The sequence below is a fragment of the Chrysemys picta genome, chromosome 1, assembly GCF_011386835.1.
Source record: "Chrysemys picta bellii isolate R12L10 chromosome 1, ASM1138683v2, whole genome shotgun sequence".
Lineage (NCBI taxonomy): Eukaryota > Metazoa > Chordata > Testudines > Emydidae > Chrysemys > Chrysemys picta.
In genome coordinates this window covers 21,532,292-21,544,765 of record NC_088791.1, presented here as the reverse complement: position 1 = coordinate 21,544,765, position 12,474 = coordinate 21,532,292, and positions in this window count along the sequence as shown.

The following is a 12,474-nucleotide window of genomic DNA, read 5'->3' as shown; positions in this document are numbered from 1 at the left end:
TCTGTTTCCCACTGATTACTCTGCTGGACAATTGAGGATCGATGTTTGCTTTGGCTTAGGCCTGAATATCTATAGTTTATTGACTACCGCATATGATCTCAAATGGGTTCAAATATATATTATTGTCATCCTCTAGTTCTTGGGCTTACAAAAAGGGTGTAAGTTTAACCATTGCTAATTTCAGTGGTCCTTTAGTTCATATACTATGGTAATGTGTGGGGCATAACAATCTATATAGAATATATTGAACCTGAAGCTCCTGAATTCAATTCTCTTTTCCCAAGAATTAAAAAATATACCAGATACCTACTAATCACAGGACTAAACCTATTAATCAGAGGTAAAAGGTAGGTGGCAGGGAACACTAATAAAGTCCATGGAAAATACCCTAATGAGAAATTCAACTCCTAGTTTCTGGGAAAAGAGAAAGAGCTGACCATGGACATTCCTCCATTTTCCATATAAACCTTTACCTAACAGATGTCTTATATATTTGAATCTCCATCCTTCTCTGAGTCCTGAGATTTCTGTCTTTCCTTCTCTACTACAGAATCTCCTGACTGCTGCAAATGGGAAGGTCTCCACTACTCTACCCCTTCTCTAGCCTTCTGGGTGCTGTAAAGAGCAGATTATTCTATAAAAGGTCTCTGAACTTTGATTTTTGGGCAGCCTTCCTTCCCGGGGTCATGAACCACTTCTGTGTCTGCCTCTGTTTTTCCTCAAAGTTTTTTTTCTCAAGCAGCAGCAGCAGCAGCAGCAATGATTCTGGACTGTTTCATTGTTGCCATCATGGTCTGAACAACAGCAGTGAAATTGAACATAGTCTTGTTAATTTCATTCTGCTGGTGCTTGGTAAAGCTATGAGCAGCCGCAGAGGCACTGAGCTGTCTGCAGCCTCAGAAAAATGTTGTATTGATTTATACTCAGTTCAGGTTTAGAACCATATGTGTTAAAATCAGTCATAAGCAGATAAACAGCAAAAATTAAATTCTGCAAAGATGGATCCTGTCAGATCCATCACTTGCCAAGGCAGGCTTCCCACTCACCAGTGGGAGTGGGTGATGGTATTTCAAGCCTTGCCTTTGCTGTATGCATGCAGTTTAACTGATGTCTATAATGTCTTTATGTAAACTGCCACCGATCTATTATGAAGAGAAATATGGATTGATCCTCTCCATTATCACAGTTTTGCCATGGATTTTAGTGAAAGTAGGATTGGGTCAGGAGTGCCTAGGGATACTTCTTTGAAATACTAACATATATTTTAAGGGGCAGAATTTATCTGCTTGGTACATTGAACCAATGTCTTAAGTTAGCAAATGCTTTTTTTTATTGTAAATATCAAAAGATAATGAGACTGTGGGAGTTTATATTTTTTGCTAGATCTTCAAATGACTATTTCTAGCTGCCTAGTATGTGAAATACTGGCATATTTCACAAGGTCTCTGCATGATCCTTCATCTCTGATATCCCCTCCTCCCCCACCCTGATCTTCAAATTATTATTTCTAGCTGCCTATGCATAATCTACCAGGTTTATAAGACATCTATGTTAACCATTCAGTGATGATTTTTGGCATTCTGAATAGAAGCAGGCCAGAACCAAAAGCTCAAATCCAAACATATTTGAACTTTGAGAAATTTTGGATCCACATTAGCATCTGAAATGTTGTGACAACTGCTATCTCTAATTGTGAACTAGAGGAAGACTGACTGTATGGTTCTATAATTTTCCATCTGGTGAAAAGTCATTTCTTTCCATACCTGGAATATGTTGGTAGTGAGTGAATTATCCTTTGGGTCCTTCTGGCATGGATTTGAATAGAGCTGACAGAGGACCAGGTTAGTGTCTGATCACTTTCTTTTGCGCCAACTTGTCCTATATTTGGGGATCAACCAATTCAATTAGATCTCCAGTTGCTACTGTGGCACTGAAAAACGTCTAACCTGGGTCAGTAATTTACTTTTTTAAATGGGTGAGTAGGTATTGTGTCTGGACTGGTAGATTTGACCATTGAAAAATGCCTGTACATCAGTGTCTCAATGTGCCAAGATTAGACACCACATATTATTCAGGGACATTAATTCTTTATTCCAGACTTTGTCTTAAGGACTCCAGTGACTTCATGCAATCGGTGCAGCAAGCCATAAATTAAATGAGCAATTCCTAACCAGTGCATAGACAGGAAGAACAAGCAGTACTTTGCCATTACTGCTGCACTTTCCTTTTGCTGTGATACAGAGCTTGAAAAAAAGCTGCCTGGATTTTGTTACATCAGCTCTATTGGATCCCATTTGCACAAAGCATTAACTATCTGGATGGCCTTTAACATTTACTCCAGGCTCAGTCTTTGTGGTGAACTGGATGGATATATTTAGCCCTGAACAGTGGCTGTACAAGGTGAATAACAAGGCTCGCTGGCTTTGAGAGGGCAGGTTGCTGCAGTCTGACAGTGAACAGAGCATTAATCTAACCGCTACTGTATCCTGTGCAGCTGAGATGTAGTCAGAAAACTCCACCAAGTGAAGACAAAACACTTCTATAAAAATATGTAGTTTAAAAAAAATATGGGGGAAGGTTCTCGTTTGCAGCTGAGCTGTGCTTAGTACAGAACCAGAGACAGGGGCCGGAGGCCATCTTTATGTTCCCTCCAATCCTGGACCTACCTGGGAACTGACTAGTCCCTAACATATATTGGAGCAGCCATTGGACCACCTTTAACTTGCTCCCACAGACCTCCCCAAAACATGCCAGACCTCCCTAAAACATGCCAGACTCCTTTTGTCCTTGCCACGCCCACTGTGCTGGAGGTTGGTGTAGGAAATTATGGCTGTTCTACCCAGTTCTGCACCACCTGGGGATTGTCCCACACTGAGGGACTCCTCTAGAGGGAGGCTTTGTGATTTTATTGCTTACTCATTTTAATCTCAGTTTACTCATTTTAATCTCAGGTATACATCTGTCTGTGAAGTGCCTTGTTCAGTTTGCTATCTAATGATCAAAGATCATGCTTCTTTTAGATGTGATCAGGACACTAGCCCAATTTCTGGTCCAAGGACTAAGGCAGCACTTTTAGGAGACTTTTTCATCACCAGTGTAAAACATAATGAACCAAATGAAATTAATAGGCAGCAGGTTTAAAACAAATAAAAGGAAGTTCTTCTTCACACAGCGCACAGGCAACTTGTGGAACTCCTTGCCTGAGGAGGTTGTGAAGGCTAGGACTATAACAGCGTTTAAAAGAGAACTGGATAAATTCATGGAGGTTAAGTCCATTAATGGCTATTAGCCACGATGGGTAAGGAATGGTGTCCCTAGACTCTGTTTGTCAGAGGGTGGAGATGGATGGCAAGAGAGAGATCACTTGATCATTACCTGTTAGGTTCACTCCCTCTGGGGCACCTGGCATTGGGCACTGTCGGTAGACAGGATACTGGGCTAGATGGATCTTTGATCTGACCCAGTACGGCCGTTCTTATGTTCTTATGTGTTGCAGGATATGCTAGAACTTTAAGATATGCAGGTCCCAGCTCTGACTTGTACCTGGTTCCACTGCTTGCTCCAATCACATGACTGAGAGAGAAGAGGACATGTGGACAGGCCAACTGGGAAACATATGATCTTGTTCTCATTGATGGGGGTTGCAGGGATATTCTCCAGGAACAGGGATCTAGAAAAGGGCCAGTGGTAGCTCCCTTTTGAGAAGGAGTTCGTGAAGGAGCCTGGGAAGGGCTGTGTGGAAGAAGCCAGGAAAGGAGCTGAGGAGAGGTCTTCGGCTGGACTACAGAAGGAACACTGGCACCCAGAGAAAAAGGACTGACCAGCAGCAGGCACCCTAAGAAATGGAGCAGGGCAGCCTTGGGCTTAGAGCTGAGAACTGACCAGAATTTAGCATCCCAAAGCTGGAACATGGAGTAGAGGGAAGACATGCTCTCCCCTGCCCCCCAGCGATGGGTGGAAATCCCTTCGCCAGAGGGAAGAGGCCTATTTAGCCCGGGGTGGTGGATGAAGGGCCGTATTTTTGTTTTTCATTTGAACTTTCTGGTGCCCTAGAAGTGGATGACTTTTTGTGTCTTTCTGCTTTCAGAATCCCTTTAAATTCTACTTTGAGGCTTATATCTGATTATAGTTATTGATCAGCTTCCTTCACAAACACCAGGAATGGAAGGTCTTGTTTCTCAAGATGCCCAGAAACAAAAGCCTCGGTCTCTAAATAGCCCTAATCTGTGGGGAAGTTCAGATTCCAACTGCTGAACTGTCTGGTTCTGCACCATCTCTACTTATTTCTTTGTCAAAAAAAAAACAACTCTTGGCAATCTTCTAATATAGTGGTGCTATTAGAGTTAGTTGAAAGATTTCTATCAACATTTTTGGTTGCAAATCAGATTTGATGAAGACAAAAATTTAATTGAAAGTGGTTTCCTCAAAAATTTCAATTTTTGTCAGACAACCAAAATCTGAATTTTGTATGGTTTTTTCCATTTTGGGCTTAAACGTTCAATGTTTCCACTGAAAATTTTGATGAAAAACTTTTTTTGTCTCACTGAAATTTTCCAGGTGGGGGACACATTTCCCAACCAGATCCAGTGGCCATTTTAGAAGGAAATTCTACTTTGTTCTTAGTATTAGTGTCCTCCATTTTTGAACAAACTTGCTGTTCTTTTCTGAGTCTAAACTATTTTTTGTATCGACATCCCTGAGCCTGTGCATCCCTTTTAAAATTACCATGTGAAGTGCCCTAGTTCACTATCTCTATGACTTCAACTTCTGCCTTGTCTCCTACAGACATCTGGTATTAAATCTCTTTCTTAGCATTGTCTTAGTAACATCCAAATTGTGACATTTACCATTCCAGCATTTATCTTTCTGAAAGTACAATCTTCGTTGACTTTTTCTTTCCAGATCAAATATTTATTGCAGCGTTCTTGGTATATTTATGGCTAATCTTGTCAATCTTCCCAACTACAGCAACTAGATATTATTTTTAAAAAGCCTGTTAACCTAACACAAACAAGGATCCAGTGACACCAATACTTGCTGCCACTGGTGCTAGCCCATCGGAGTCCAGGTCACTTTGATTAACGCCTCTTTATAAGAAATAAACAAGAAGCAGCTGTCCCTGACATCTCTAGACAATCTGGCAAATTAGACCACCTAGCTAGCACTTGATAAAGCTGCAGGGATGACAGCTTTAGTTCATGGTCTCTAAATCAGTGTACCCAAATTTGCACTCCACTTCAATCCAAGCCAACTTTGCAACTGTCTGATTAAAGAAAACAATTGCATCCTTACATAAGACACATTCTTACGAGGCACTGGTGTCCTCAGACATCCTGGAAGTTTGAGCCAATACATGTGCACCATTAACTGTAAAGAAGTATCAATGTAAGCAAGTCTTGCTGATGTATGGAGAATTTTTTTAGCTGGAGTATTTTGAAGGATGGGACACATCAAAGTTTCGATGAAGTATTAATATTCTACCACGGACACAACAGAAGATGTTAAAGCAAGTTAAATGGAGCCATGAATGAATCAAAGTGAGGCAATGATCAGTTAAGGGAGAAAGAAGTTTTTATGCTCTACAACACTTAGGGACAGACCTGGGCATCAACTGTTTGGTTCTGTGCAGGCACACTATCCCACATCATTTCATATCTGATAATATCAAATACCATATTAACACACATGGGCATGACTGAACTGATAAACAGCAGCAATGGGACCCTGCATGGAACGATAGATGCAGGAATCCACACTACTTGTGTCTTGATGCATGATAAGGGCTTTAATAGAGATGGGAACTGTGAACATGGAGGGTCAGCAGCACCTACATGCCAAGCTGGTATTATAGTCAGGTACTTAGGGCAGTACTGAAATGTAAGATTATGTTGTTGTTATAGCAGCCAACTGTAACTGGCTCTGTACAGGCCAGTTTACAAGAAATTGCATCCTGGGCATAAAAGCATAGAATCATAGAAATGTAGGACTGAAAGGAAGCTCAAAAGGCCCTCAAGTCCACTCAGATACCTTAACAGAGCAAGCTGGAAGATCATTAAAAATAACTCCCCCAAATACTATTTCTAGCAGCTATTGATCTACTTTCTAATTTTAACAAGGAGTGATTCTGGATATTTGTGTTTTTAAAAACTGTGGCCAGATCCTCAATTTTGTCAGTCAGGGTTGCTCCACTGCAGTTAATCAAGCGACACTGATTTATGTCAGCTGAGGATCTGGCCCACTAAATGTTGATCTTCATGAATATCTCAGTTTATTTTCTTTCCTGCTTAGAGATTGGAAGTCAGAAACTATCATACCAAACTTACATGTTAACATTCAGAAGCAGAACAGAGGACTGCATGGCTCAGGGGTACAGAGCCTCTTCTGTATATGTCACCAATTAGACACTGACAGAGGATGGGGGAGTTTCAAAAATCATAATCATCTAGGTGATGGCTCTTCTGTAACCTATGCATTCTCACTCATGTTCAAAGGGAAGGTTAAAAATATAATTACCACTATAACTGGCAGTAATTGGTATCCTTATTGGCAGCCTCAGAATAAAAGCCAAGAGTTGAGTAAACTGTCCTTTTTCCCCTAGAGAGAATTCCTCCAAGTGAAATGGGAGGTCCCTTGTAGGATGAGGAAGATTGTACTGCAACTGGTTGCAGTCCCCATTTGATAGAAGAACAGATAATTGAATTCTGTAAAGTTGCTTAAAAAATTCCTAACAAAATTATAATACCTTTCATGCATACCTACCGCATGGCAGTACATATAAATGTATATATATGTTTATGTGTATACACACATATATGCACATGCACACATACACACAATATTACTATTTATACATTATTACATTACACAAATAGTGATGGTGGACCTTTTCAACCCTCTGCATTCAAAAAGCTAAGATCCTGTAAATAAATAATGTCAGGCCTGATCTCAATCCCAGCACAATCAATGTAAAGACTTCAATGGACTTTGGTTCATGTCTGTATAAAGGAAGCCCTGACAAGTCTTTGCCCATGATCTTGCAATTGCATCCTCATGAGTGCATCCTTATCACCCATACCAAGCCCCACAGATTCAGAGGATCATAGAAATGTAGGGCTGGAAGGGACCTTGAGAGGTCATCCAGTACATCCCGCTTTGCTGAGGCAGGATTTAGAATAACTAGACCATCACAGGGACCTACTTTGAGCCAATCCAACATACCATCAATTACCAAAGTTATGTCCCCCCATGGAACATATCCTGGAGTGTCTTACTAGAATATATTTCTTTCTTTTGGAATGCATTAGTTTTAAGAGCATTCGTCTTTAAAAATATGTTTGTCTATTTTATTGTGGATATTCTTTCAGTCCCTCATGGAAAATACTTTTTAGAGAATGCAGGAAGAATATGGTAGAATAATAACACTTGGTAAACACATCATTGGAAGTGTAATGATTTTCATTTACTTTGATTAGTAACTTTTTTTCTGTAGCTCTCCCTTTGGAGCCCATCCGCCCTCCCACACACAGTAGCTCATTATCTCCTTTCAGTAACTTTTCTCTGACAGCAGAGCCACTTCCAAAGATTACTTTCCAGTAGACGAGCTAGTTTGGGAGTTGCAAGGAACATGGTAGCCACAGGCATTTTCTGAAAGTATCAGTGACTAAAGATAAGTAGCCGTAAATGTAGTTTCTTCTTAGAGAAGAAGAATGTGGCTTCATTCTCTTGAAGACCCTTGGAGCCTTTTAAATTTTGATTTAAATAATGGAGATATCCTATCTCCTAGGAGTGGAAGGGACCTTGAAAGGTCATCAAGTCCAGCCCCCTGCCTTTAGTAGCAGGACCAAGTATTGATTTTGCCCCAGATCCCTAAGTGGCCCCCCTCAAGGATTGAGCTCACAACCCTGGGTTTAGCAGGCCAATGCTCAAACCACTGAGCTATCCCTCCCACCCCTATTTTTGTTGGAAACATCTCTCACTCTCCTTTTTAAAGTCTGAAACATCGCCGTATTTCGAATGCCATTGAACAGTTGCTGAAGGTAGCTTGAAACTTGAGGGTTGTCAAGGAGAACTTATTGTAACAAAGCTCAACCAGAACTTCAGGCTTTAACTTGGGGGCATCTTCTGAATTTTATAAATGTCTATTTCATTAAAATATTGATTTCATTGAACAACTTGCATACACCCTTCTTCTGTTTGGGACAATCATCATCCATAGCCATAAAAATTAAACTTTCATCACACTATACACAGTTGATATGATTCATAATATATATATTTAAACATCAGGTTGTTTAAATACTATTGGCCATAAGCCATGCCGCTAATGTGGAATTATTCACTTTATAAATCTTCAGTCAGGGTTTTGGAGGGGGGCAAAAGCGGCAGTTTGCCCCCAGCCCTCCATTTGAGAGGGGCCTCATAATGATGGAGGGGCAGTTGGGCCAAATTTGAGTGAGAGGCGTTGGGACCTGATGCACAGAGTTACAGCACCACTCAGGTTTGGCGCCAACCATTGAAAGCGTGGGGAGTGATTCGCCCAGCCTGGTTGGGCCCAGATCCCATTGTTGCTGCTGCTGGCATCATCACAATGGGCCTTAGGCAACCCAGCAGGTTCATAGCTCAGAGGTAGAAGTGGGCAAAGATACTGCTCCTATTGACAGCGGGGCTGGAGCTCAGCGGAAGCCAGGACTGGGAGCGGACCCCTGGCCACATAGAATCATAGAATCATAGAATATCAGAGTTGGAAGGGACCTCAAGAGGTCATCTAGTCCAACCCCCTGCTCAAAGCAGGACCAATTCCCAGCTAAATCATCCCAGCCAGGGCTTTGTCAAGCCGGGCCTTAAAAACCTCCAAGGAAGGAGACTCCACCACCTCCCTAGGTAACGCATTCCAGTGTTTCACCACCCTCCTAGTGAAATAGTTTTTCCTGATATCCAACCTGGACCTCCCCCACCGCAACTTGAGACCATTGCTCCTTGTTCTGTCATCTGCCACCACTGAGAACAGCCGAGCTCCATCCTCTTTGGAACCCCCCTTCAGGTAGTTGAAGGCTGCTATCAAATCCCCCCTCATTCTTCTCTTCTGGAGACTAAACAATCCCAGTTCTCTCAGCCTCTCCTCATAAGTCATGTGCTCCAGACCCCTAATCATTTTTGTTGCCCTCCGCTGGACTCTTTCCAATTTTTCCACATCCTTCTTGTAGTGTGGGGCCCAAAACTGGACACAGTATTCCAGATGAGGCCTCACCAATGTCGAATAAAGGGGAACGATCACGTTCCTCGATCTGCTGGCAATGCCCCTACTTATACAGCCCAAAATGCCGTTAGCCTTCTTGGCAACAAGAGCACACTGTTGACTCATATCCAGCTTCTCGTCCACTGTGACCCCTAGGTCCTTTTCAGCAGAACTGCTACCTAGCCATTCGGTCCCTAGTCTGTAGCAGTGCATGGGATTCTTCCGTCCTAAGTGCAGGACTCTGCACTTGTCCTTGTTGAACCTCATTGCAGGTTTTTTTCTGCCCAATCCTCTAATTTGTCTAGGTCCCTCTGTATCCGATCCCTACCCTCTAGTGTATCTACCACGCCTCCTAGTTTAGTGTCATCTGCAAACTTGCTGAGAGTGCAGTCCACACCATCCTCCAGATCATTAATAAAGATATTAAACAAAACCGGCAGGGCAGAATCATGCAGGGCAGAATCCCCAATCCGCACAGGGAGGGCAGGTACCCTACAGGTCTGAGCCCTTTCTGACCCTCCATCCCCTCCCCTCTTCTAAAATGTGTTCATTTCCATGGTAATTTTTTTGGAAGGGTGGGGAACCTCAGCTTCAGATTTTGCCCTGGGTACCCAAACACATCTATGTGGCCCTGTCTTCAGTCATCATCTAGTTCTCAGATTTTTCAGTATTAAAATATAACAAAAATTGAATAAGACCCCTTCGCCTAGTGCCAAATAATTTTAAGCTTTGACCACTGTGATCCAGTAAGTGTTGTAGTGAAAAGAAATGGAAGCTGTAATCATTGTAACAGTCATTATCAATTTCAAGCCCCTCATATTTCAGGTAAGCTTTAGTCTGTGACAACTCTCATTCTTCTTTTTATAAAGGTGGAGAATGATCAAGCACATGTACCAGTGTTGTCTTGTAGAGAATGTAGTGAAGGCAGGAATAGATTAGATTGCAACATACAATTAACCTAGAGCTTACTATGACAAGGGAAAATATAATGTAGTAAGGAACCCTTACTCCACATTAACAAAAACCCAGGCTGATGGAGTCACTGCTTTAAATCATATCTTAACCATCCTAGCCAATTATATCTCTGACTCTGATGCGTAGTAAATGGATAGGACATATTAAATCTTTCCATTGTAGCAGCAAGATACAAATGTGCTTTACTGTGTAGTATTATCTTACAACTGTGTCTCATGACACTTCATATCTCACTGTGCAGCAAGATTTTAAGTAGGCATATGCTAAATGGTTTAACACAAATTCAGGTGCTGACAAATGGCCCTCCACTGTTGAAGACACTTCCAGGCTTTGCAATGCTGCTGATCATATACAAAGTGATCGCTTTTATTTCCTGTGTCTATAAAAGACAGAGGCAGTGACAAGATGAGAATACATTGTTTAACATTCCTTGCCTATGTTGCTAAACCTGTCTAAAATTGGAAATGTATGACCTCTTCATCATGTATGTGGATTGCTTACTTTCCCATTTAACTTCATTTGAAAACAAAGAGGCTTCACTGAGCAGTTTCACTTCCTGCTGGTCAGGCACTGGCCCAATGCTGTTGTGTGTTTGTCTTTCCTTCACCAGATGGGAACAATTATAACCAAACAAGGCTGAAAACATTTTTAAATGTTGGTTCTTAAATAATAATAATTCCTGATATAATATACAGAGATATACCTATCTCATAGAACTGGAAGGGACCCCAAAAGGTCATAGAGTCCAGCCCCCTGTCTTCATTAGCAGGACCAAGTACTGATTTTGCCCCAGATCCCTAGGTGACCCCCTCAAGGACTGAACTCACAACTCTGGGTTTAACAGGCCAATGCTCAAAGCACAGTACTCTCTACTAACTGTTGCCATTCCCAAACCACTGCCTAGTGATTTTAAATGATCAGTGTCACAATGTATCAGAGATGTGTTTGAAATATGTTACAATATTTTAAAATAGTTTTAAATGTCTTCAAACACTTGTTATTAAGACACCATCAGTTTAGTGTAGACACAAAATGTAGATTTTTGTTAAGTACAGGGGAGAATGAAAGAGTTAAACTTAATGGGCCAAATTCCCAGCTGTATAAACTGGTGCAATACCATTGGCTTCATGACCACTGAACTGATCACTCCACATCCAGTCTATTTAGTTTAAGTTGTTATTTTAACCAGCAGCAGTAAAAGATAGATTAACTTTAGATCAGCAGATATGCTTAAATGCCTCTTTAAAGTACATTATAATTAAGTAGAATTTCCTCAGCCAGTCAGAATACAGGGCTGCTGTAGGTTACTTACCGATAACTGTACATTTACTTCTCAGTTATGCAGTTCTCAGCATTCCAACTGGTTGTGAATGAGTCTGATTTGCATGATGGATGTGTAAGTTATTTCCCGATAATATGTCAGGCAAATCTCTGCTTGTTCATTCACAGGGTCTGGCAATTCCACTGTAAAGATTTCTAAATAGCCATATAATTGTGGTGAGTATGATAGTGAATGACTGCTGAAAATCCCTCCATTCTGACTTCAGAATTTCCCATGGACATTCAACTGTCATGGTTGCCTTGACTTCAGCACCATCACAGGCACACTTATTTATGGTGGTAAGGATCTGAGGTTGTTTAATGTTAGTTTGGTAACAAATATATTCTGCCCTATGAAGCCCCTTGGCCTTTGTTCTCAAAGCGTATTCTTTGGCCTCAGTTTCTTTGCCTAGGATTTGGCTATTGCCTTGTAAAGAGCCACATCCTTGAGTGATTTAAGTATTATATTTGTTACTGTGATCAGCACTGTGGTAAATGAGAGTGAATTAATTAAATATATATTGCATAGGCCTCTATTGACTGTCAGGGAGTTTTATAGGCCAGGATTTTATTGAATCTTGGGAGTGGTGCCTTAGGGAGAGGAACTTTTGTCTGGAAACTTCAGAAGTTTTAAAGTCTGAAAAGAACTCGGAGTACAGTTTTAAACATAGCACCTGGGTGCCCCTTAGTGGATGATCATATTATTACATCGGTAAACCCGCTGACAAGTACCCACAGGATTTTATTACCTATGATTATTGGTATCTGTCTGATATTTATACACTTGACAAAAACATATCATTTCGAAATTATACTTTTGCTGTTTCAGTATCTGTGTTGTCGCGTTATGTGCTACAAACCATCCACCTAGTATTCCAGTGCAATGTAGCATTTTATTAAACTATAATGCAGTTTAATGTTATGAGTCATTTCTCTACCTCTGA